The sequence below is a fragment of the Cydia fagiglandana genome, chromosome Z (genome assembly GCF_963556715.1).
Source record: "Cydia fagiglandana chromosome Z, ilCydFagi1.1, whole genome shotgun sequence".
In the NCBI taxonomy this organism is placed as follows: Eukaryota; Metazoa; Arthropoda; class Insecta; order Lepidoptera; family Tortricidae; genus Cydia; species Cydia fagiglandana.
In genome coordinates this window covers 32,128,833-32,152,175 of record NC_085959.1, presented here as the reverse complement: position 1 = coordinate 32,152,175, position 23,343 = coordinate 32,128,833, and the positions used below count along the sequence as shown (strand labels likewise).

Sequence of the window (23,343 nt, the reverse complement as noted above, 5' to 3'; positions counted from 1 at the left end):
GTTTGATGAAGTATAAAATTAACATAACTGCTGCGGCTGCATTTTCGGGAAATTATGTTTCTGCAATACCTAGGGCAAAGGCTCTAGTCTAGTGGACAGCCATGCACCTGTGGTCAGCCTTTCTTTGATCGAAATTTGTTTTTCTTTTTACAATTTTGATGTCACAAGTAGGTAAAGTATACAGGCACATATTAGATATAAAAAAATAGCATCATTTTTAAAACAATTGTCTGTCTTAAATATAAATTAATAAATATGTATTAAAGTAACATTTTTAAGCTGGCGACTATTAGTAACTACTTCTTTGGAGGGATGTTGACTAAGATAGGTTTTAAGATTTTTTTTTAATAAAGCATAAGTCATTAAATCAAAATAATTAAATATTTACATTGTTATGAACCTACCTGATTAAATTACATTAAATACCCAGTAGTCAGTAATTAAGTCTTTACTAAGCGCACAGTGGCCTGATGAATAGCAAAAACCTCCTTTCACTATGTTTAATTACTAAATAGTCAGAAAGTAATATAGTATTACGTTTTATACTTTACAAAAAGTAACCATGTTAATTTCAATTCGTCAATTTGTGAGCAAATTAGACGATTTTAAACTTATAAATTTCGTTAAACGGCTGCTGACCACTAGTATATTTACCCTATACAGATCATTTCCAGCACACAAACCGAGGAAGTCGATTAATTAAAAAATGAAGCAATCAGTCGCCAATTATCCTATAATTGAAATTATGTAGGTAGGTAGAAAAATAACAGACCACTAATTGCAGCTCTACAGGCAACTATCGGATATAAGACTATTTATTTGTCTTGAGTACTTTTGCTAGCTTGTTGATGTTAATATGTACTCGTATAATGTTATTTAACTTTTTTGAATTTTATGTTCGAACGAAGTACCTAAACTGTAGCAGCAGAGAATGTCCTTGCTTGTTAAGAGAAATTCTCTCCATTGCGACCTATTAGTATTTGTGTAAGAATATTTCAGTTCAAAATAGATCATTGTTGGAAGTATTCAAATTAAAAATACTAAGCGATTCAGTTCGTTTACTCGGAACCGTGTTCAGCATGATCGTTGACCGGCTCCTCCACCACTTAATTTATCTCCTATTCTGCCAATCTTTTAACAATAAAGTCGAGTTCAGATCGTTTTGAACAACACTCCCGCTTAGCTACTTCTGCTGCTTAGTGTACTTTATCATATCTATAACAAAATTATCTAGAAGGTACATGAAAAATACGTGCCAATAAAATAATTATACTGCAAAACGTAATTCAAGACCAAAAAAAGTAAACAATGTTGCCACTTTTTACTAGCGCGACAGCGCGTCTTGTATTTATGTAAATAAAAGTACTTTTTATAAATAGTAAGAGTAAAATTACGAATAAATAATTTATATTAGCGTGAATATTTATCAAAAGGAATTTATAGTCGCACCAATATAAGTCTGCAGCGGATTTGATAGCCCACGCAGTGTAAGTGTTATTTATACGTCATCATTTCATAGAAGTTTGACGTTTAAAATTACACTTGCACGGCGTGGGCTATCAAAATCGCTGCAGACTTTTTACGGTCTAACTATTGCAATGGCAACATTGTCTTACTTTTTTGGTCTTGAATCGGTCGTTTTGCAGTTTTTTAGGTACTTACCCTTGTCACTATCCGCCGCGTCCGTCTGTTTGTGTGTTTGTTTGTTCGCGATAAACTCTAAAACTACTGAACGTATTTTCATGCGGTTTTCACCTACCAATAGAGTGATTCTTAAGGAAGGTTTAGGTGTATAATTCGCTACACCGTGCGAAGCCGGGGCGGGTCGCTAGTTTATAATAAGATCAAAGGCTGCATGGAAATATTATTAACGCTTAAGTAATTTAATTGCTTGCGATCTTAAAACAATTTCACTATAATTGAATGGTGTTTTACTTCATTTACTGGCTCTAAATATAATAAATGAACCAGCGAACTAACATTATGTTAAAAAAAACCTTTTGTTCGAACACTTGCCACAGGATATGTACGTCCAGTCGCCATCAGATATATCGGAGCGACTTAGGCGCTCACAAATATGTGAACACGCCTCTATTGTCAAGGCGTTAGAGTACGTGTTCAGATATTGTAAACACCTTGGCCGCTCCTATATGTCTGATGGCGACTGTACATTCTTTACAATCGTAGCCCTTTTTGCATATTTTTACTAAGAAAGGTAGAATTTTTCAATTTCGCTACAGTTTTCGTTGAAAGTCGTTGTAAAACTTAAGCTTTAGGTACTTGAAAGCTTATTTTCATATTTTTTTAACCTGTGGTTCATAAGTTAGAGGTGGACACACACACGTACTTATTTTTCTTTCGGAGCGATTATTTTCGGCATATCAAATACCTACTTGTTGTTGAAGACTTATATTGAATGCACTCAGGTCACTTTCAATCATTACTTAACAACATGCTAACTACATAAATACTATGTATTACCTACGGTAGCAACTTCTATAGGTAAAAAACTTTACTAAACCCCTTCATGGGTGTATGCATGTACAGCTTGCAAAAAACCGCATAAGCATTATAAATTGTATTAATATTTAATATAAGATGTCTCTTGATTAAACTTGACAACTGTAATGCGTCTTTTTTTTTCGGTTACATTTATGTATGGGTGAAAAAAAATGTTGAGCAGTCCATTATTATAAAGGAATATGCTCAAAGTTTGCAGCTGCAATTCATAGCATTTAGGTATGTATTTATGATCTTTTTCGGTAGGTTCCAATCTCAAGTTCCGAACAAGTAGGTACTAACTATATCACGGAATTTTTCAAGGTAAGTACAACTAGAATCATAGGTAATGTTTCAATACGCAATTTTCCTATATACGCAGAGTTATTGAAGTTTCTCGAGAAACGAAATCATAAATATAGCATAATTTTTTCCACTAACTATTCACTTAGTATCAATTATATAATTGATGCAAACGTAACGCATGGCTTCCGGTTGCTCATGGTTTCTTACAGTTTCAGATCATATGGAATGTTTTACATAATTAGTAGTTAGTAGAATGGTTTATGTATGTATAATCATAATAACTTATAACTATAATTACGTAAATATGGTACTTAAGTATATTGCTTTAACGTCTGTCAATAATATTTCGAAGAAGAACTTTAACAGTAGGAAAAAAGAAAACTTCAACGGAAATTCTTGATTACCTAACCTAACCTAAGGTACGTTTATTCGATCCCAAGTTCCAGGAATACCTAAATATTTCGGCTTCATCACAAATGTTTAATGCTGTACTTAGATAGTGATTTGCTGTATGTAGTTATTACCTGCGTTTTAATGGAATTCAAAGGACACACTTGTTGGTATCCACGTGTCTATTGCGTTACCTACTGACGTTCGATTTTCCTCTCCATTATTAATCATCGCCCGCTCCATCAGTAGCTACACAAACCTCAATTAAGAGTACTTACTCATGAACAAGTTTAAAATGAAATTCCACAGGTACATCAACATAAGTTATACCTAGATAAACCCTACCTATTTTGAATAATTTTACGGTTTAAACTCACTTGTAAATATTAAGTCACTTGCGCGACATGTTTCGGAGAGTCTCCTTTTTCATTTTCAACCACTCTACTCGTAAGCAAGCAAGCTAGTCTAAACCGTAAAATTATTCAATGTTAGTATGTCTTACAACAGTTTAAAATTAGAAAATACTTCTTTAACTAAATCTTTTACATGATTCAAATGTTCGTGTATTATTTTATTTGAATGCTCGCGCTAGCTGACCCAGTACTACACGATGTGACCTTAGTCGATGACTGGGCCATTGTCTGCTGTGACTAAACCGGGGGGTGGGTTCCTCGAACCAGCTGGTGGGGTTGGTGGTGAGCTCAGCGAGGTCAAGGGTGCTGCAGTGCCCGCCACCTTCGCCGCAGCCGGCGCCGGCTGCCAGAATAAATCAATGCCATTATTATAATATCAACATTATAATACGCGGAAAAAACCTTATACTTACTGGTAGGTAAGTATTCATAAAAGCTAACTGGGATTGAATATAGTATATATTTTATTTACCTGAACCCGTACCATGAGTCACTGGCAGTGTCAAAACTGATATATACGCTAACGTCTAATCCATTTACTTTCTATACCTACACAAATATGCGAGTACGAGCGAGATAAGTATAAGGTTTTACGTACGACCGGTCTGGCCTAGTGGGTAGTGACCCTGCCTATGAAGCCGATGGTCCCGGGTTCGAATCCTGGTAAGGGCATTTATTTGTATGATGATACATATTTTTGTTCCCAAGTCATGGTTGTTTTCTACGTATTTAAGTATTTATATATATCGTTGTCTGAGCACCCACAACACAAGCTTTCTTGAGCTTACCGTGGGACTTAGTCAATTTGTGTAAAAATGTCCTATAATATAAAAAAAGATGCATAGAAAGTAAGTTACGGTCTCGATAGCGTTTATGTCTGTGCCAAACTGGTGGTATTGTAGCCACACTTTTAAGTATATTTATAGAATGAAAAGTTCCTACTATATTTATTCTTTTATTTCATTAATGAAATGTTTTTTTTTCATTGAAGTGGGCTAAAGATCTTCTACTAACGAGCACGCAAATAGTTCCATGTAAAAATGACTGTTATTATACGGACTAGACAATAATTGTTCTAGTTCAGACTCCAGTCCCACACAAAGGGTATTACATTTCTTAATGATTCAGTACCCACTTAAAAGGTATGTCGTGTTTAACGTACATATGCTTTACTTTAGGCTACCTGAGGTTTTCATCGATTTTTGACAATTTTTGAATCTTTTATCGCCTTTTTTTGCACTACAGATAGAATTATAAGCCAAACAGAGTCGGACCAAAAAAAAGTCTGCAGCGGATTTGATAGCGCACGCAGTACAAGTGTTATTTTGTATGTCAAAATTTCATAGAATGGCCTATCAAATCCGCTGTGCTGGAGACTTTTCTTGGTCCGACTCTATCAGTTCTTCAATCTTTCATCTCCGTTTTGGTCTACCGGATTTTGAAAGAAATGAATACTTATTTTTTATGAATATTTTTAACATTGTCAAAAAAATACTTTTTTCGTATCTATTAGTTTGCTGTGAAGGATCTTACATGTACGAAATCTACATATTTGGGTTCGTCTTTGACGTCTCGAAAAACGTGACTAGGGTTTTAATTTTTAACTAATTAACACAAAAGTTATAGCCAGTTATTTAGCCTAAAATTGTTCAACTTTCTCAAATATCTCGAAGATAATTAACTATGAAGTAAATATACTATATTGCTTAAAGCCGTTGCTGTTAATATGATAAGCTACAAAAAACATTAGAATACTAAGGGATTCAGATCGAAAGTCATTGGCGTGGGGGATACCCCTTTCTTGTTTTGGTCGGGTTAGACTGCCTGATACTTTTCTGTAGCATGCAACTAATCTTAAATATTCATCTTAAAATAAAGAAATGTAAAATATGGGTACAGGCATTGTAACTTCGTTAACCTACCAAAAGGTATTTAGGCTAGCTAATCGTATGACGAACAATCCATCATTATTGTAATCATGCCCCACTTCCCAATAATCGCATACCTATCAATATTTCCTAATAAAAGTTGTAGTTAGCTTTTGTTGGTTCTGTGAATCGCGTTGCTGGGTAAACAATTGGTTCACCCCCGAAGTAGCGGGTGAAGGTCGCTGAGTCAGTTCACCCCCTGACCCTGCCTGGCCTGCCGCCCAGCGTTGTGCAATCGTTTCCTAAACCATTACCCACCTCTAAAAACTAAGCAATGTTCTAGTTTTAATGTAGTCAACTCGGAAACCTATTAATTGTTACATAATTCTTAATTATTGCCGATTAAATTCAAACAAATTGGTTAAGTCAGGCTTGACAAATTGTTTGTAAGTAGGTACTCTTCGTTACCACGCTTTTAAATACGCTATTAAATATACATTCGAGTAAAAGTCTTGTCAAAGCTTGCGTTATGATTGTAGATAATTATGGAATTGTGACATTAGTACCTAGGTAGGTACATGTAGAAATGAGTTTATTACGCTGACTTCGATAAAAGGTGTTAATTACTCATCTAGTTCCTGCATTGATGAAACCTTTGCGTGTTACATCTCTGCGACATTCTAGGATCTAGATATATTCTCAGTGACAATGTCCTAGATGTTGCAAATGCTTACATCGTCCTTACAATCATCGTAAACGTCTTTAATTGTTTGGATAATGGTTGTTTACCTGCTTTGTCACAACTGTCTACAACAGATGACTGGCATTCACTAGCTTTTTATGGCAGTATCGCGCGGGAATATTTGGGTACCTAAGCTTTGATTTTAAATATTTTATGCCACCGTTGAAGCTGGAACTTTTTCATAAGCATTTTTTTTAGAATCAGGGGAGAGGCCTTTGCCCAGCAGTGGGACACAAAAATAGGCTAAGAAAAAAAAATTTTTTACCATCACATGACTAAAAAGACTGAGGTTGCCGTATAAAAGTGGGAATATACATGCACCATCACGCTCCGCAATTGTTGCGCCATTTAGGGTCCTAGCTAAATTGGTTGGTCAATACTCTATAGAATTTCCAAGTTAGCGCGAGCCCTAATGGCATAACAATCCCGTGTGGTATGTACTAAATGGTAGAGTACCAAATACTTTTTAAAATATTATTATATATCTGGATAACCCCAGAACTTGCTTCATACAAGCCGAAACAACTATGCGTCTAAAGCATTTTAAAATTTTACATAGTTAGGGGTGGTCTTTCATTCCTTGCATTAAGAGTGAAGCCAGAAGAGCGTAATCTTTTGTTTTGTTTTGTTAGTCACATTTTTCGGTCGTGTGACGACGCTTTGTTAACAATACAGGAGTTTTGTATGAAACCGAATGACGCAGAAATTACGCGACTCCCAAATCCAAAAGTTAGGCTCGTCTGGCTTCACCTTAAAAAGTAAAATTGAATAGGTAAGATCAGATGGGGTAAGACTAACTCTTGCCACGAGTAAAATAAAGTATGTTTGTCTTACCCCATCTATAACATCCGGTTTTCAAATAGGATACGGATTTGCACGCCGCTCCAGTGTGCCAGCGGGACATCGCTATATATATATATATATATATATATATATATATATATATTTTTTTTTTTATTTATTTAGAAACAAACAGTCTCGTATTGCTACACTGGATACAATTGCATTAAGTAAAATTGTAGACTTCAGTTAGCTATATATGCGCACAGTGCCGTCACCCTCATACATCGGAGCGACGTTCGAATTCGCATCAGTACTCGTATTACAAACGCATCTCCTCTACCGAGTGGTGCTCAGTAGAAATCAAATAAAATTAAATACTAGCGTATTCATTGAAAGAAGCTGCATTAGTAGGCTTTTGAACCCTGTAGCCAGCTGTGGGTAATTGTTACACACAAGATCCATTTCTACATCAGACATAGGTACCACCTTCTGATCAAATTTGTACGAGCTTTTGTTTAACTTGCAATGTTTTGGTGTTGAAAACAATGCTAAGCACTCAAATTTAGTAGTACATTTACGTAACATCAGTGACGATGCACTAATAGACAGACCGAAGACTGATAGGCCAAATAGCATTGTATAAAATAACGATACAACCATATCGACTTTGTTTGGACAGCCTTGAGGAGTACTTAGTTGATAACTGTGTCAAGTGAGGTACAGCAACACATATAACAAAAATCAATAAAACCATTTTGACTCAAGTATTTACTTTAAACAGTTTTCATACACATTTATGTGTTTGTACTTAAACCCGCGGATAGCGTGACGTAAAATTATTAGTATTAATATTAATTATTTGTATATATATTTATTTATTCATGATCTAAACAGGGTGTTTGGTACATCGTTTGCCAAATTAAAACGACAGATAGGTTGAGTCATTTGCTATCTACTCATGCCTAGAAAAACAAAACTGGCCATATAAAAGAATGAGTTTTTCGATAATAATCCGAATAACTCATTGGTACGGGTCAGGATTTGAACCCGCGACTTCCGGATTCCAAGCCGGACGTCGGATTCACTCGGCTACCACCGCTTGCACGAGTCTGCATGGAAGTCGTTCAAATTAATATCCTCGCTAACTCTCATCTCGTATCTATCACAAGTGTCCCAGGATCATCTTGGTAAAAAATCTAAGATACTTTCCCAATTCTTAAAAATGTTGTCCCAATAGAGTGACTCGTGATTGCTCATACCTACTCGTATACAGTTCCAAGTAAAAAAGTTACATGTGGATTTTTTCTACCTAATTTAAATTTAATAGTTGCCTGTGATTGAAGAACATTTTCAGTTATAGGCTAATAATTACACAAAGTGTAGAAAGGATTGAAACAAGAGTATGAGTAGTATCCATCGTAATATATGTATGTGTGAAGTATGTAGTAGTATATTAATTGTATATATTTAAATATTTTAATGTATGTATTGTATATGTAATTTATTATGTTTTTCAGATGTTTGCAATAGTTCCAGACTAAATTCTCTTACTTTTCTTTATACTCCATTTTTATTACATCAATGTTTAGTAGGTTGTCTAGTAGAGGAAGCCTTTAGGCTTTAAATCCGCCATTTGTATTTTTTTTTATTTTGTGCAATAAATCATAAATAAAAAAAGATTCAGTAGCATAGTCGTTAGATATTTACGGTCGTATTCTGAGATAGGTAGGGATATTATGGTCCTTATCCCTTCACGTAAGTCACTCGGTACCTATTTAATTCTCTTTGAAATCTTACAACGAACATCCCTAATCAAAATAATATATTAGGTATGTTCGTTAGAACACATCTACCGAGCTGCACCGCTTAGTATCCAAGTTATCCAACACCTTATCCGCATCTTATCCGCACGGTGGCTGAAAATGGTTCATTGTTTATCTCAGGAAGCCAATGAAAGTGATATGTTTTACGATGCCTAAGGAGTTTTACTTTCCAAGTATGTATGTTTTTTTTTCAATGTTTTTACAAACCTATTCTGTAAAAATGGATTTGTTGTGTAATTTCCATTGTGATGTTTAACTCCCGATCCCAAATGACGATCCTTTTACTTAAATTTTTCAGTTGAAGTATCTTCAAGTACTACTTGCAAGTTTGTCTCATTCATCATCTTATCTTATCCATCATAATCATCATTTATTAGTCAGTCAGTTAGGGGTCATCCATTAATTACGTCACACGTTTAGCGGGAGGGAGGGGGTCAAGAAAATGTGACATATTGTGACATGGGGGAGGGGGGAGACACAAACTGTGTGACGTCACTTTAACTTCATCAGTAACCGAAAATTTATTTAAATTATTTAGTTCGCTGTACATTCAAATAACAAGTTTTTAAAACGAAAGTAGTTTTTAATCGTTTAATTTTCTTTCCTAAGCAATTTTGGGTTATAAAATTACTAATATTTATACTGGGGGGGAGGGGTTTTCCAAATGTGACCAAGTGTGACAAGGGGGGGGGGAGGGGTCAAAAAACCTAGAAATTGGTGTGACGTAATTAATGGATGACCCCTTATTATTAAATGAAAAGTAGAGCGTTTAACTCGGAAGAAATGCACCTCATTCAGACTCGGACTATTGGCTTTTCATTCCCTGGTCAACAATTTACTATTAGTTGAACTACATAATGACATTATCTATATTATTGATGTATGTTGCGGACATGTCTGGTGTCCGTATTAACAGGAATGTAATAGGTAAGTAGGCTACGTCACTGGAGCGTCCACAAGAACTAAAATTAATTGAGTTAACTTCCTGGTAAATTATTAGGTTCTAATAATTAACTAGCGGTAAATCCCACTACGACACGTTATAAACACTTGAAACCACTAATTCCATTCAAATGTGGTTTATATATAGTTAATTAATAACAAGGTTTCCGTTTTAGTTTATTTACCTATCCTTATAAAATTTGGCGTCACAAGTGCTCTGTATCTTTGCCGACATTCTGCCTCCCTAATTCCAAGAATTGGGATTAAGGTTTATATTTTACATACATACCTACTATGTTAGATTTAGATTTTGATGTAATTGGTTTAAAATGGATTTATTTATTTATTTATTTTTCTTTGTTATACAATTCCCATTTTGATATTTAACTTCCCATGAAGTCAAGCTTTGAACGTTGATTCCTCACGAACCTTTATGATTTGTACTCGTTACATTTATTTTGGAGCTTAGATACACTAATGCTCTTTGTATATTATATATACTTACTCAAAAATAGTTAGACATATTTTACTGGTACTTGAATTAAGTTGTGGAAAAACGTTACCTGATTTTACTGTAATTATTTGTTTTACAAGGGCAAAGTTGTTGTGCTAATATTGATTGATACCTGGACCCCTATTCGACAAGCGACGTTTGACGTATCGTGTTGATCTCCCGTTGATGTGGGAAAAATCATAAGTTCTCGAATACGTACAATGTCAAAATTTGACATTAACAATCCACAGTTAGAGTGACAAGCAAACCAAACCGAACCACCCTTAGTTTAGAGTTGAGTTTTGGTTGTACCAAATGATATTATCCACCGTTGATGGAATCAACACTCAGTATGCAATAAAATCAACTGTTGATTTGACGTGGATGCGAAATCTGACAGTTGCACATGTCGAATTTGGCCCCTGAGCAAGCGAAATATTCCAAAATTGCCGCAAATTCAGAAGACGCTGGTTCGAACCCAGCCCTGGGTACCGAAAGTTAGGTCATGAACCTTTTCTTTCGTATTAATACTTATGACATTTCAGTTTTAAGTTTATACGAGTATAATAGTCTTTCTACTAAAATAACTCACATTAAAATAATTTAATTACAATAGATTGATTCGTGTCCTACATAACCTTTATATGGAATGCAAATAAACAATGGTGGTTTTTATACCTACTACTTTTAGAATATCACCATCACACGACAGACAGGTGGTAAAATACTGTCTTGCTTATGAAACGATTATTCATCGTTTTATAATTGGTGCTAATTCTCGTGAGCTTTTAACACGTGGCTTGCACGTGCAAGCGAACATACTAAGGAATACTATTTAGGGAATAAGCCTTTACCATCGCCTTTTCACGGAAACGTACGAATGTGTTACCTATGCTATTTAAGTCAGTCTCAGTACAAAAAGAACTGAGGTTGACTGAATTAACATGAGAAATACACGTATCCGAGAAAATATTTACGATGGCAAAGAATTGTTTACTACATCTGTATGTTCTCTAATCCCTTTCAGATGAACTTTGTCACGGGATTAAAAAACTATTATTTATAGCGTCGAAAAACCCCACAACAACCGCACTATTACTCAATTATATATTATAATTGTTAGGTACGAGATACAGCATGATTGTAAATAATTTAAATGCGATTTCAACCTGTTTTGTGAAGTCAGTTTTTTCTATTATTTATTGTGTATTATTAAGTGTCCCTTGGGTTTTTATTTATTCTCATTGGACTGGACGTCAATTGGACAATACAGTTCCTGTCTAAAAAATAATAGGTACTATTATACTAAACGTTTAAAGCTCGTTGACACACACGGCGCATAATAAAAATCCTCTTACCAAAAACACCTGCGAAGGTAGGTAGGATACACCTAACTGGTAAAATGAATATTGTGACCTCCAAACCTTTGCGATATTTTCGATGCTGCCTTCACTCTGTTTTCCTCAGAGACAAAAGAACTTGTACATATTACGCTTTGAGTGGCGTTAACTGTAAATTTAATAACAGTTGCATAAATGTTAACAAAGCCCGACTGTGGACCACTCGGTGACTAACTATAACCCGTTAATAGAATCTGGAACAGCCTGTTGATTAACGCCACACTATATAGGATCGAATCATCGAAACATTCATAACATAAAGCAAACTGCAGTAGGTTAATTAATTATGGTGGTTGCGACAACTTGCTTGGAAGATGGTCTTAAGACCGTATCGTATGTGATTACTTTCTAAGGTGGCTATGATAATAAAATCAGGCATTCGTGTACGAAAAAGAGAGACAAATGTTTAAACTTGTAGTTAAGTTATTAATGATACCTATTCTTTTCTCAAATTTTCTAATCCAGACTAATCTAGCTAACTATCTAGTAGTAGGGACTTAATTTCGATATAATATTCCAAAGTTACGCGTCAAGTTACTCAAAAAATCATCGGTGGCGGAATAAAAATAAGGAATGTTGGGGTAAATTAATTACTATCTGTACTTATAAAAATATCGAACGTTAAGTACAAATAATAATAAATTATTTTACATATTTTTCATCATACTTGCTCGTAAAAGGTGTTAGGCGGTGCTGCCCGTAGATCCGTAAATATACATTTCCCCTTTTTTACTCATAAGTGTGATGAAAAGCATTGTGTGTGCCACGGGCGGTACAGGAATTACGAACTGGTGTTAATCAAGCCCTCGCCTTCGGCTACGGACTTCAATTCAAACTCGTTCGTAAATTCTTGTTTACGCCTATTTTAGGTAAGTAAGTGTTACGTTTGCGATAAAGTCAACTGTCAACGATAGCATCATGTGATCCAAAAGTTATTTAAGTTTTCTATAAACTGTGTCAATCCAATTCATAGTTCTTTCTTGCAATATTATTGTTTGCCGGGTTGCGGTCAGCGCGTCAGACAGCGCGTACCCTACATCCATGTCACCCACATGCATGCGTCAATGTACTTATACAGTGAAAAGCTCTTAAATTCTACTGTGGCAATGATTCAGGCGTGACTCATTGCACCAATTACTGACCGCCGCGTCGCTATGGGTCTCTGGCTCGGGCTCCGGACGCTTCTTGGAACTCCAACTAGACCACTACTTACGTACGCTCAACCGGGAATAACTGCCATTATTTCCTGCATCTGTAGATTCAGGCGGAACACCAGGAACCACTATATTATAGATAGAGGTTACTAATACCTACGTATATTAAAAAAAATGTATAGGACTAGTTAACTCGAATTTGAGGATTTTGAATTAAAGCTATAACAAATACATATAGGTGTTCGTACCTAATATAAATAAATGAAAGCAGTGGTTCATGTCGGACGACCGTATATCTATTATAATTTTCACCACACCAGCTCGGAAAGGCTTACTTTGCAATTCAAAAACTAATAGCAAAGTTGCATTTTATTCACATGTGAGGCAAAGTAATCAAATGCAAATATTGAGTTATTTTCTTATCTTTGCTGGTAGAATTGACTTTTAAATGATGATTTTGGATGATAAATATTTAATAACATTCATTTAGATTTAATTTGGTTTGTTATTTTACATTAAATATTTGGTTCGGGTTGGTGTGGTGAAAATTTTTGTGTTTCACTCGGGGGCAAATTTTGTTTAACCCTCGGGCTTTGAAACCCTCGCAACGCTCAAGATTCAATTTTGGAGTCTTTCGCTTGCTCGGGTATCAATATTAGCACGAGCGGTTAAACAACAACTTTGCCCCCTTGTAAAACAAATAACTATTGATACTTCTTAAGATAAGTCAAAGATAGTTTATTTTTCACTTGTGAACGTCAAATAAAACTACATCGATCGGCTCTAACCTTACACGTCCGCCCGAGAAGATTTAAATACCTCCTAAATTAGAGGACCGTATCCCAATATGGAGAAGGCAAGAAACTCGAAGGGACCCATTTTTCAAAACATTACATCTTATAACTAACATACATAATATAAAAAATACAATTTACGTTATTTACCTGAACTGTTCACCTACTATGTCATTACTCGTTAGGGCGAGCGCTATGTTCAATTAGAATTATTTTAATTAATAGTTGACGATTATTCTTATGTCATTATATAGCCGTGCGGGAACAGTACAGGTAAGGGTAACATTCCATTTCCAACGACAGCTGCACTACTGTCAATTTTACTATGGAAATTGACAATGACAGCGACGCGTTCAGTACCGGTAGTGCAGCTGCGGTTAGAAATGGAATGTTACCATAAGATTGAAACAATTCAGTCAGAATATTTGTGTGAGGGTAGTTGTTGTTGACAGCATTTACGAGTAGGTTTTTTGGAGAATCTATAGCTTTTGCCCGCGACTTCATCTCCGTAGAATAAACTATGTCCTTCCACGGTACTCAAACTATCTCCATACCAAATTTTATCTAAATCAATTCAACGGTTGAAGCGTGTAGAGGAAATAGACGGACAAAGTTACTTTCTCATTTATAATATTATAAGTATATACTACTTATAGAGATATGGGGATGGTATAGGAGATAGGAATATATATGTGCAATATCTGCATCATATACCACTAGGGCACCAGACTGACTCGTCAATTTAGTTACTTTTTTCCAAATATGAAAACGGTCCGTTAATACTTATGAAGTTTTATGAACGACCTGCGTATCTAATTTGTATATCTAAGCAAAAGTATGTTCATCTGAAGGTAGGGTTGCCATACGTCCGGATTTGTCCGGACATGTCAGGATTTTTGACCCTTTGTCCGGATTTTTAGGAATGACTTTATTAAAAAAAATGTTCACGTGATATACTGTGTAACGAATGCGATACGGGGTCAGGCGGAGGGAAAGGGAAAGGTAGATCCACGATACAGTACACCGCAGAGAGCAGCGCGCCGCCGGGGCGTCGTTCAAGCTACGCCAAATCTCTGTTACAACAAAAGTCCGGATTTTTAGGGTGATGTCAGGATTTTTATCAGGACATTTAATTCTTCCATAAGGCAACCCTATATGTAGGTATATTTTAGGGAGTTTATGTTATTGGTACAATAATTTATTTTGATAACAGACTGATGCCCTATGCTATAATCATATGTACTAAATCACAAAGAATATCTTGAGATACCCGTTTGCATTTCCTGGGAAGGTAATGTAATTATCGTGACATGACGCATCCTTTCAATACTTAAACCATAAACTGATTATTTATCGACGCGCGGAACAAAGCCTACGGTGAAGAAGGATGAGTCGGTGCGTGGACCTTTGGCAAGTGTGCTGTAGGTACGTGTACCTAACTATTGTAATAGAACGTACATGCATGTACATGCATAATATTAGCATCCATTTGGTATTCATTCCATCTAAAACAACAAACAAGAAATCATATAAATCAAACAAAAAAATCGTTTATTTTTATAAAATGTTCACATTCAGAAATCTGCGATTGTTTTGTTTCATAAAGTAATTATTTTTAAAGCTAAGACTTTTTATATAAGTATTTAACGTAACTCTTCACGAAGAAAATGAAAAAACAAAATTCAAGAAGTACATATGGTCAACAATTGATGTGTCGTAACTGTTCAAAATTTGTAAGGCTTTCGTCGTCACAATGTCGACTCCTGATGAGTACTTATGGGAGGTAACTTAATCATATAAATTCAAAATAGATTAATAAGCAAAGCTCCGACATGTTATACCTACAGACCTATTCGGATTTCGAGATAATCACAAGATCTTGAGACGATATAGAGATCAACTAGATCTACATTAGATATCGACTAGATGTGACTTGGATATCTAACAAGAAAGGGTAGTAACTGTCCGACTCCGATTTGATTTATTTTGATATATGTTATAGAGTAGTCTAAAATAACGGACACGTATTTTTTTTTAGCTGCCCAAACTCAACCTGTTAGGTTCTCCTAAGGCCTGGCCTTCAAAGTACTGAAAATTGACCAAACCTTCTAATTTCTATGAAAAACTTTTTTCAAAAAAATTGATAATTAATTACTGGTTTCGTTATATGTTGGAGAACATGAATAAAGAATGGGGACGTGTTTTGTCATTTCACCACAAACTCATTTTTTATATAAAAATATATTTATTATATATATATTTTTTTTAAATAAAAATGCCTACACTACATGCAGTACCTATTTCGAGTACTTTGAATTATTTGTTAAGTACTTATAGTTGAGGTAAAACACTGACTATAGTTCGTTTTTTTTAGCATTAGAAAGAACTCCGCAGAAGCGAGCGTGCAGTTTTTATCAGGCTTGTTTATTGTTAATAATTATTGAATTATCTAATGTAGCATGGTCAATACATATAATTTACTTCAAATTGTTACCGCTAAAAGTGCCAGATTTAGAACCACAAGCCACAAGCTAACTTCTGCGAAGTTCTTTCTAATGCTAAAAAAAACGGACTATAGAGTAAGTAATTGGGACATCACGCAATCTGTTTGAAGTAAGAAGGTAATTAATTATAAACACGACCGTTAAGTATTTCTAACAGTCGTGAGTAAACATTTGATTTATCTGACATAACCTTTTCGTTAGTTTTAAATTCATCGAAACCTAAATTTAAGTACATAAATGGTTTGGTAGGTTCCCTTATTAAAACATCTCATCGTTTCTATAAACACGTAACTTCTATTAATATTGTCGAAACCAAAACGATCGACTACCTACTGAAACACTGGCATCGATTCACCTTTAATTAATATTTATACAGACATTAAAACAAAGCTTTACAAAGTGTGTGCTATACTTGGCAATGGATGATAAGTTCATAAAATAATTAGCTGGACGATAGCCAGCCAAGGGAAGGCACCAGCCCAGCGCTTCCTAGTTACTGATAATGTATGCTACCTCTAACTACATTAACTTTGCAAATGCTTGATAACAAATACACAAAAAGCAACACTCATTAGTCTCATTACCATACGTACCTTATAACCGCCTTTTTTGCCCTGACCTGAGCCGTGGCCTTAAATTAATTTACGCTTACTCCCCTTCCCTTATTTAGTTCCTTGAAAGTTCCCTGATAGGTACTTTCAAGATAAATTACGAGTGATATACACCTAGAACTATTTATGCTCGGGCCAAACATGATAAATTCAGTTATCAATTTTTGTCATGATCAGACCAATGAATCGTAAAAACGAGAATAATATTAAACTTTGTCAATTTTTCCGCACTCCCTCAGGTCTCGATTTCCAACTCAATCAGACCAGTGATAGGTAAGGTAACTACTAATATTTTATATGTCTACTAAAATGCCCTGTTTGATTGATTACAACTACGAATAACGAATTTATATCTGCTTTTATACAGGGTGGAAAGGCACGACGATCCCTTCCGCAAAAGGGGGGTTGTTTAGCCTAAGCTCTATATTTTCTCCATAGAAACTATGTTAATATGGGCAACCGTTTCTAAATTATGGCCTTTTAAACATCCGTGCAAAAAACTACTTTGTTGTAACCCTAACAGGTGACAGGGTCAATGAACTTACTTGTAAACAATTAGTATACGACAGGAAATTATGCTAATTTGTTGCCATCTAACCATTCTTAGGTCTGCTTACAACACGGTAAGAATCGTTGCAGGATTTTCGCTTTCTGTGGTTCCACTTGTTCAATACTTGAATTAAGTAGTTATGTTATTCCTTAATATTAATAATACTAACCACAACATTGTTTACAACGACAGTTCAAATTGTGACATTGACAACCACTCAAAAGTACGCAATTGTCTTATAAATATCTCTGGTTTCCTTGACTGATAAAAAGGTTTTAGTTTCTTAACACGTTTAACAAAATTATTTTCGAATAATTGGAAACTATCTAAAATAATAAAAAATTACAAGTAGGTTGTGTTTGATGGATTAAAGAACTTGCAAAAATGAAATACTAAGAATAAATCAAGAATAAATATTTCTTAGATACCTAACTAACAAACCTTCTTGCGTGGTAGGAAATAGACAAGACGTCTGATGTTTGAAATTAAATTGTCATTGAACTTTATTTATCTAATGTGATAATGTCATATTCTGCAAATAAAAATGCCATGTAAGATGCTCGTGGTTATTTAAATCTGTGGGCTGTGTAAAAGATATGGTGTACCAAACGGAATGTGAAACTGAGGGCGAAATGAGACATTAAAGGCTAATTGCTGCTTTTGACAATCTGCGGAGGAAAAATTACGAAGAGCATACCTACACTATCGCATGGGCAATGTGCGCGGGCTCGGGTGCGGGCTATATGACACCGTATGTAAAGAGAAGATAGAATTAAATATTGGCAAAAAGTAATTATCTAAGAAAGTAATAAAATTGTATGTAATATTTTTGCATTCATTTGATTTATTTGTCATTTATGCGTCATTCATAGATCATTGCGATTCTGTCAACGATCGGAAAAAAGCGTAAAGACCCGAGCTTTCCCGACGGGGATCCTTAATCTAGCCGTCATGTGCACATGCTATAGGGTTATCACCACAGTTAAAAAGTAGAAAATTTGGTATTTTTATTTTTTACTCAATTAACGATTTTTACCATTACCAATCTGCTCTGTATCGCTTAAACGACCTAATACTTCCGGGAAGGATCGTCGTGCCTTTCCACCCTGTATAGTAAACACCCCTATAGATAATGGGCGTGGCACCGTTGATCTCAAATGGCGCCATACTTTCCATGACAGAAAAATATGCAAATATTTTTAATTAAACAAGTCGAAAACATAAAAGATGAATAGAACATACCTACCTAAAATGTATCATGATTGGTGCCGTATTTAACCATAGGTACTATGGTTTAAAGTTGGTTACGTAAATCGTAAATAACAATAGTCTTGACAATAAATTCAAATATTCATGTAAGCAACATAGATAATATATATAAAATAAAAAATAGGGTATAAATAGTTACCCATGATTCTATTCATGTTGCGTTTTATGTGAACAGAATTCAAATAGGTGTTTATCGTTAAAATTACCCATAACTGAGTATAATAGGTATCCCGTTTTTGTTGAAGATTGGGGAAATATCATTGAGTACGTCGCACATATGTATATTAGGTATATCCCATGTTAAACAAGATTTTTTTGTAATATTTATCTAAGTAATACATAGTATGTGTGTGATGTGTGCCACTCCTATTCGCAAAGTATACAGGCTACAGCTGATAGAGCTACTAGTAAAACACGCGACAGGTGTTTTCTAAGAACAATACTTCAGCTAGTACTGCTAGTATATAGGTATTTCAAGCTATCATGAAAGCGGATCGATCTCAAAAGCGTTGACGATTGATAGCACTCTCGCTTACGCTGGCACAAAAGTCACGAAACCAAATACCTATAGGTAGTTACCCGGCGTCCATTAATTACGCGAGAAGTTTTTGAGGATTTATTGAATGCTCTGAGATTTTTCAAGTTTAGTATTTTGGGTAAGTGTAAATGATTAATTTATAAAACAAAACACAATAGGTTAGATAAAAAAAATTTGATTGATGGTACGATCAAGTTTGTTTTAAGGATCAAATGTCTGTATGGGACCAATATAAAAGTCAGAAATAACAGTAGGTATAGGAATAAAAAAATAACGAGTTTGGCTGTGAAATATTGCTTCACTATGTTTTTTATTTTATAAAAATGTAAGGAATCGAATGCTACCATTATTAACTTCAATTTTTAAACTTTCTGGTCTTGTATTTTTTTATCATTTCTATTTGATAATAAATATAAACTTAATAAGCCAGCAGGTCAATTTGTGGCGAGCTGTTGGGGAGTAACGTCCGCACGGACCCGAGTGCTCCCGAGAATCAGTCAGGGTCTCCGTCTCCGGCGTGTCTTCGTCGGTCAAAGTAGACCCCAAAGAGACCCACAGGGCTCTCAGCTCTGGTTTGCCTTTATTGGCCGTCCAGAAAGGAGTCGTTAGAGCTGTATGCTCCAGGGGTGCAAGTGAAAGATGCATAAGACACGAGTTGGTACAGTGGCGGCGGCCACTATTGACAAATAAATGATCATTCATTCATTCATTCATTCATTCATTCATACCACAGTGTGTTAAAACCACTGGGTAGAAAGCAGCACACCTCTCGACAATCCTGAGCCGCTCACTCCGGTGTTGCTCCTGGTCGACGACAGATTCCGGGGCCCATCTAGTCAGCGGCAACTCACCGCCTGCCTGGATAGCGTGTGTTAGCATTATTATGGCAGTTGTCCGGACCTCTTTACAGATATTGATATTTTACTTGCGCACATTCACGTTAAGTAAAGAAACATTGTGCCACGAGTGAGAAATTGGAGAAGGCGACATAATGAAAACGAAGGAGGAAGCGTCCGCGCCAGCACGGCTCGCGGCGCGGTGCGCAGCATCTCGGATGTCGCGAGCTAATTCCGCACGCCCGCGCTGAATCGCTAATGAGCCTCCACCATCTGTATTCCGCGCCACCGCCACTGCCACACGCGCTATATGTACCTAACAAATCGCTAAAAATACAAAATACCACAAGGGCATCTCATGGTCGTCATGACCTCACTTTAATCACATAAAAAGGAGCCATAGTTGTTCCTCCTGGATTAAAGCACGTTTCCGCGTTAATCTAGGATCGATAAACTATCAAAATTCAAAATCAAAGATGATCAGTCAGTGACTTGTCAGTAAACGTAATGTTTTCGATCTATACCTAGGTAAGTACATTTTTTTTTATATACATAAGGTATTTATGGAGCTTCATCAACTTTTACGGGCTTGTCAAATGCTTTTGGTGACCACCTACAGGAGTTGCGTTACTCATTCTTAAACACCTAATTTTTCTTTTGTCAGAGATACCAAGAACTATTACCAAGCTTTAGCGAAGGTCTCCGTTTCAGCTTGGGCTAAAATGCTTTCATGTTTCGGATGTTCTCATCTACAGTACGCAAATCTTAACCGATTCTAGTGAAATTTTGTGAGCACGTTCGATGATTAGGTAGTTTTTAGTGTTCCGTAAAAAAAATTGTTAGCGGAACACTTATTTTGTGTCGAATCAGTTTCGTATTTTCAAAATATCGGAGCCTTATATTTATTCCGTTTTAAGTTCTGCTCAGGAAGTCTACAGCTCACCAAGCCACCAGTTAACTCTTGATTGTCAAAATCGTGGCGCTTAACTTAGGAATAACAGCTGTGGTCTTCAATTAAATCTTCAGGCAACATAAACAACTAATCCAAGCATCCATGGGTCGGAACTCCCATAAAACGGACTAAGCTAAGTTGACAGCGATTTTAATAGCACAGACTTGTAGTACCTACGTAGTGTTAAGTATTGTTAGTTGTCTGAAATTATGACGTTTACTTAACCCTGCACAATCTGTGCTATAAAAATCGGCGCTAACTTACCTTGGTCTGACTCAATGAGATTATTCGAGCTAGATTAATTCTGGGTTCCATAATCCTGTGGTGGAAAAATCCTCAACCTAACCTTCCCTGGAGGTAGTTTATGGCCTAAGACTAAGAACACTGAGAGAAAAATCATCACCAGGAATTAAAAAAAAGTTCTGTACTGGGGAAAAAAATGAACTTTTAGTAATAATTATGGAAGTTTCACTATTTCTGTAAAATGTATTTATTTCTACAAACAGCTCACTAATCCCAAATCTAATTTCAACAAACAGATAATAGAAATTCTAAGAACTAATAGAAATTGCAAAAGTCAATTTGTTCCTATTAGTTGACTCTCCTTGTCCCCGGATTAAGTTTATTTTTGTAATTCTATTAAGTGTGTTTTTGTTAGTCTTTTCTCTCAGTGAAGTGTCGTGTGGTGCGCGAATAATCTTTTGTGATATTTACGTAGGAGCGCTCCTAAATCACTTCGGCCTCGTACGCAACCGGAGTTTAGTAACCAGTTGCGATCGAAAACTTTTCGGACTTTTCGATCCGAAGTATTCGATCGCAACTGGTTACGATGATCCGGTTGCGTACGCGGCTGAAGGGTCCTAAATAAAACTTTTTTTTAAGTCATGAGAAACATTTAATATTCACATCCATCCAGAAAGGAAAGGCACCTTTTTTATTATAATTTAAAACGAGTATAAACATACTGCGTAACATTTCATGGTCTCTGTTATGGCGCAATTCATTGGGTTGGTTATATATGTAAGTATAAAATACCTTCTTTCTCAATAATACCTTTGTTGGGGTTGGTTGAGTTGGTAAGCCTTCACGGATTATTTTTTTGCTTCACTTTGGTAAGTAATATTTACCGAAAAGTTAATGCTTGTTATTAATAATTATAAAGTTAACTTGCATAAGTACAGTGCATTTTTTATTGCTAGATTCTGTTCGGAAAGAGAAGAGTCGTGGAATGTATTGAGATGAGAATGCTTTCTGCACAGACTAATAAAAGATGCCGTTTTTACTTTATAAAGTGCTCAAAGTCAGTGTTTGATATGCTTTTTGGGAGATAATGTGTAGACGTTCCTTGGATATTTAAGTACGATTAGTACGGACTATTTTCCAAAATGTAAATACCCTGTAGGTACACTTTTAATGATGATTTATAGGAATTTAATCCTCCCATATTCTGTTAAAGCTGTAATGACAACATTTTCTCGAAAATCAAAGAAACAAACTAAAAAAGAATAATATAGGATTCTTTAGTAAATAGGTACGCCTGCACTTTCCCTTGTTTGCGTGTAAAGCAATGTGATTCTCATATTTTCCTTAGAAAAATATCAAGTTTTTTAGAGGTTGTTTGGAAGCTGAGCGATTAAATTTATTTATTCATCCTGTTAAGCAAAACATTACTATTTAAACTATTATTAATTATTAGTCAGCTGTCAAAATTAAACTTAAGGGGCCCACTGATTAACAGTCCGCCGGACGGTATATCGGCCTGTCAGTTGTTCGGAACAGTCAAAATTTTGTTCTAACTGACAGGCCGATACCGTCCGGCGGACTGTTAATCAGTGGGCCCCTTAAGGGTTAGGCTTAACCTGGTTTAAACTAAGAGAACTATATAGTTTGGACATGGACTGGAACTGAAGGGAGATTTTTGACTTTAGAGCGCTAGAATGTTTTACTCAAAATTTATAATTTTTAAATAAGCAGTAAAGAGACAAATGACTGCCAAGAGCCTGTAATAATAATCTATCATATTAAATAAAGTGTTTTAGAACCATTGGTTTATTCCATACATTCGGATCAATTTAGTTCACACTTAACCTGGAAGGGAAATTACGGATAAATATGTATATTCAAATCCAACCATATTTCGTTCAGCATAATATAAAATAATGTATAGAATCATATATATTTATTGTATAATAAATATAAAAACGCGGGAAATCCAGGTAAGAGTCCCAGACTATGACTTTATATTCAACGTATGCAAGTATGCAACCAACCCGACACTTAAAATTGTGCGACTTACGTGTGATATGGAAGCCAATAAAATAGCGTTGGAAGGCTTTTAATCAAAAATAACGTAGTTTTATAGATAACTGACCTATCCGAACTTACCTATATCCGCACTTAGGTATATCTTTGTCAAATAAAAATCACGTAACCACGTAAAGCAATAAGAAACAAAGAAGTGAATGGCGCATTTACA

General features: G+C 35.4%; 1 protein-coding gene across 1 annotated transcript in view; it reads left to right on the top strand.

Moving 5' to 3' along the window:
* The window catches only part of LOC134679071 (nicastrin), a 246,892-nt gene that overhangs the window by 83,314 nt on the left and 140,235 nt on the right, over nucleotides 1–23,343 (top strand). The window lies entirely within an intron of this gene.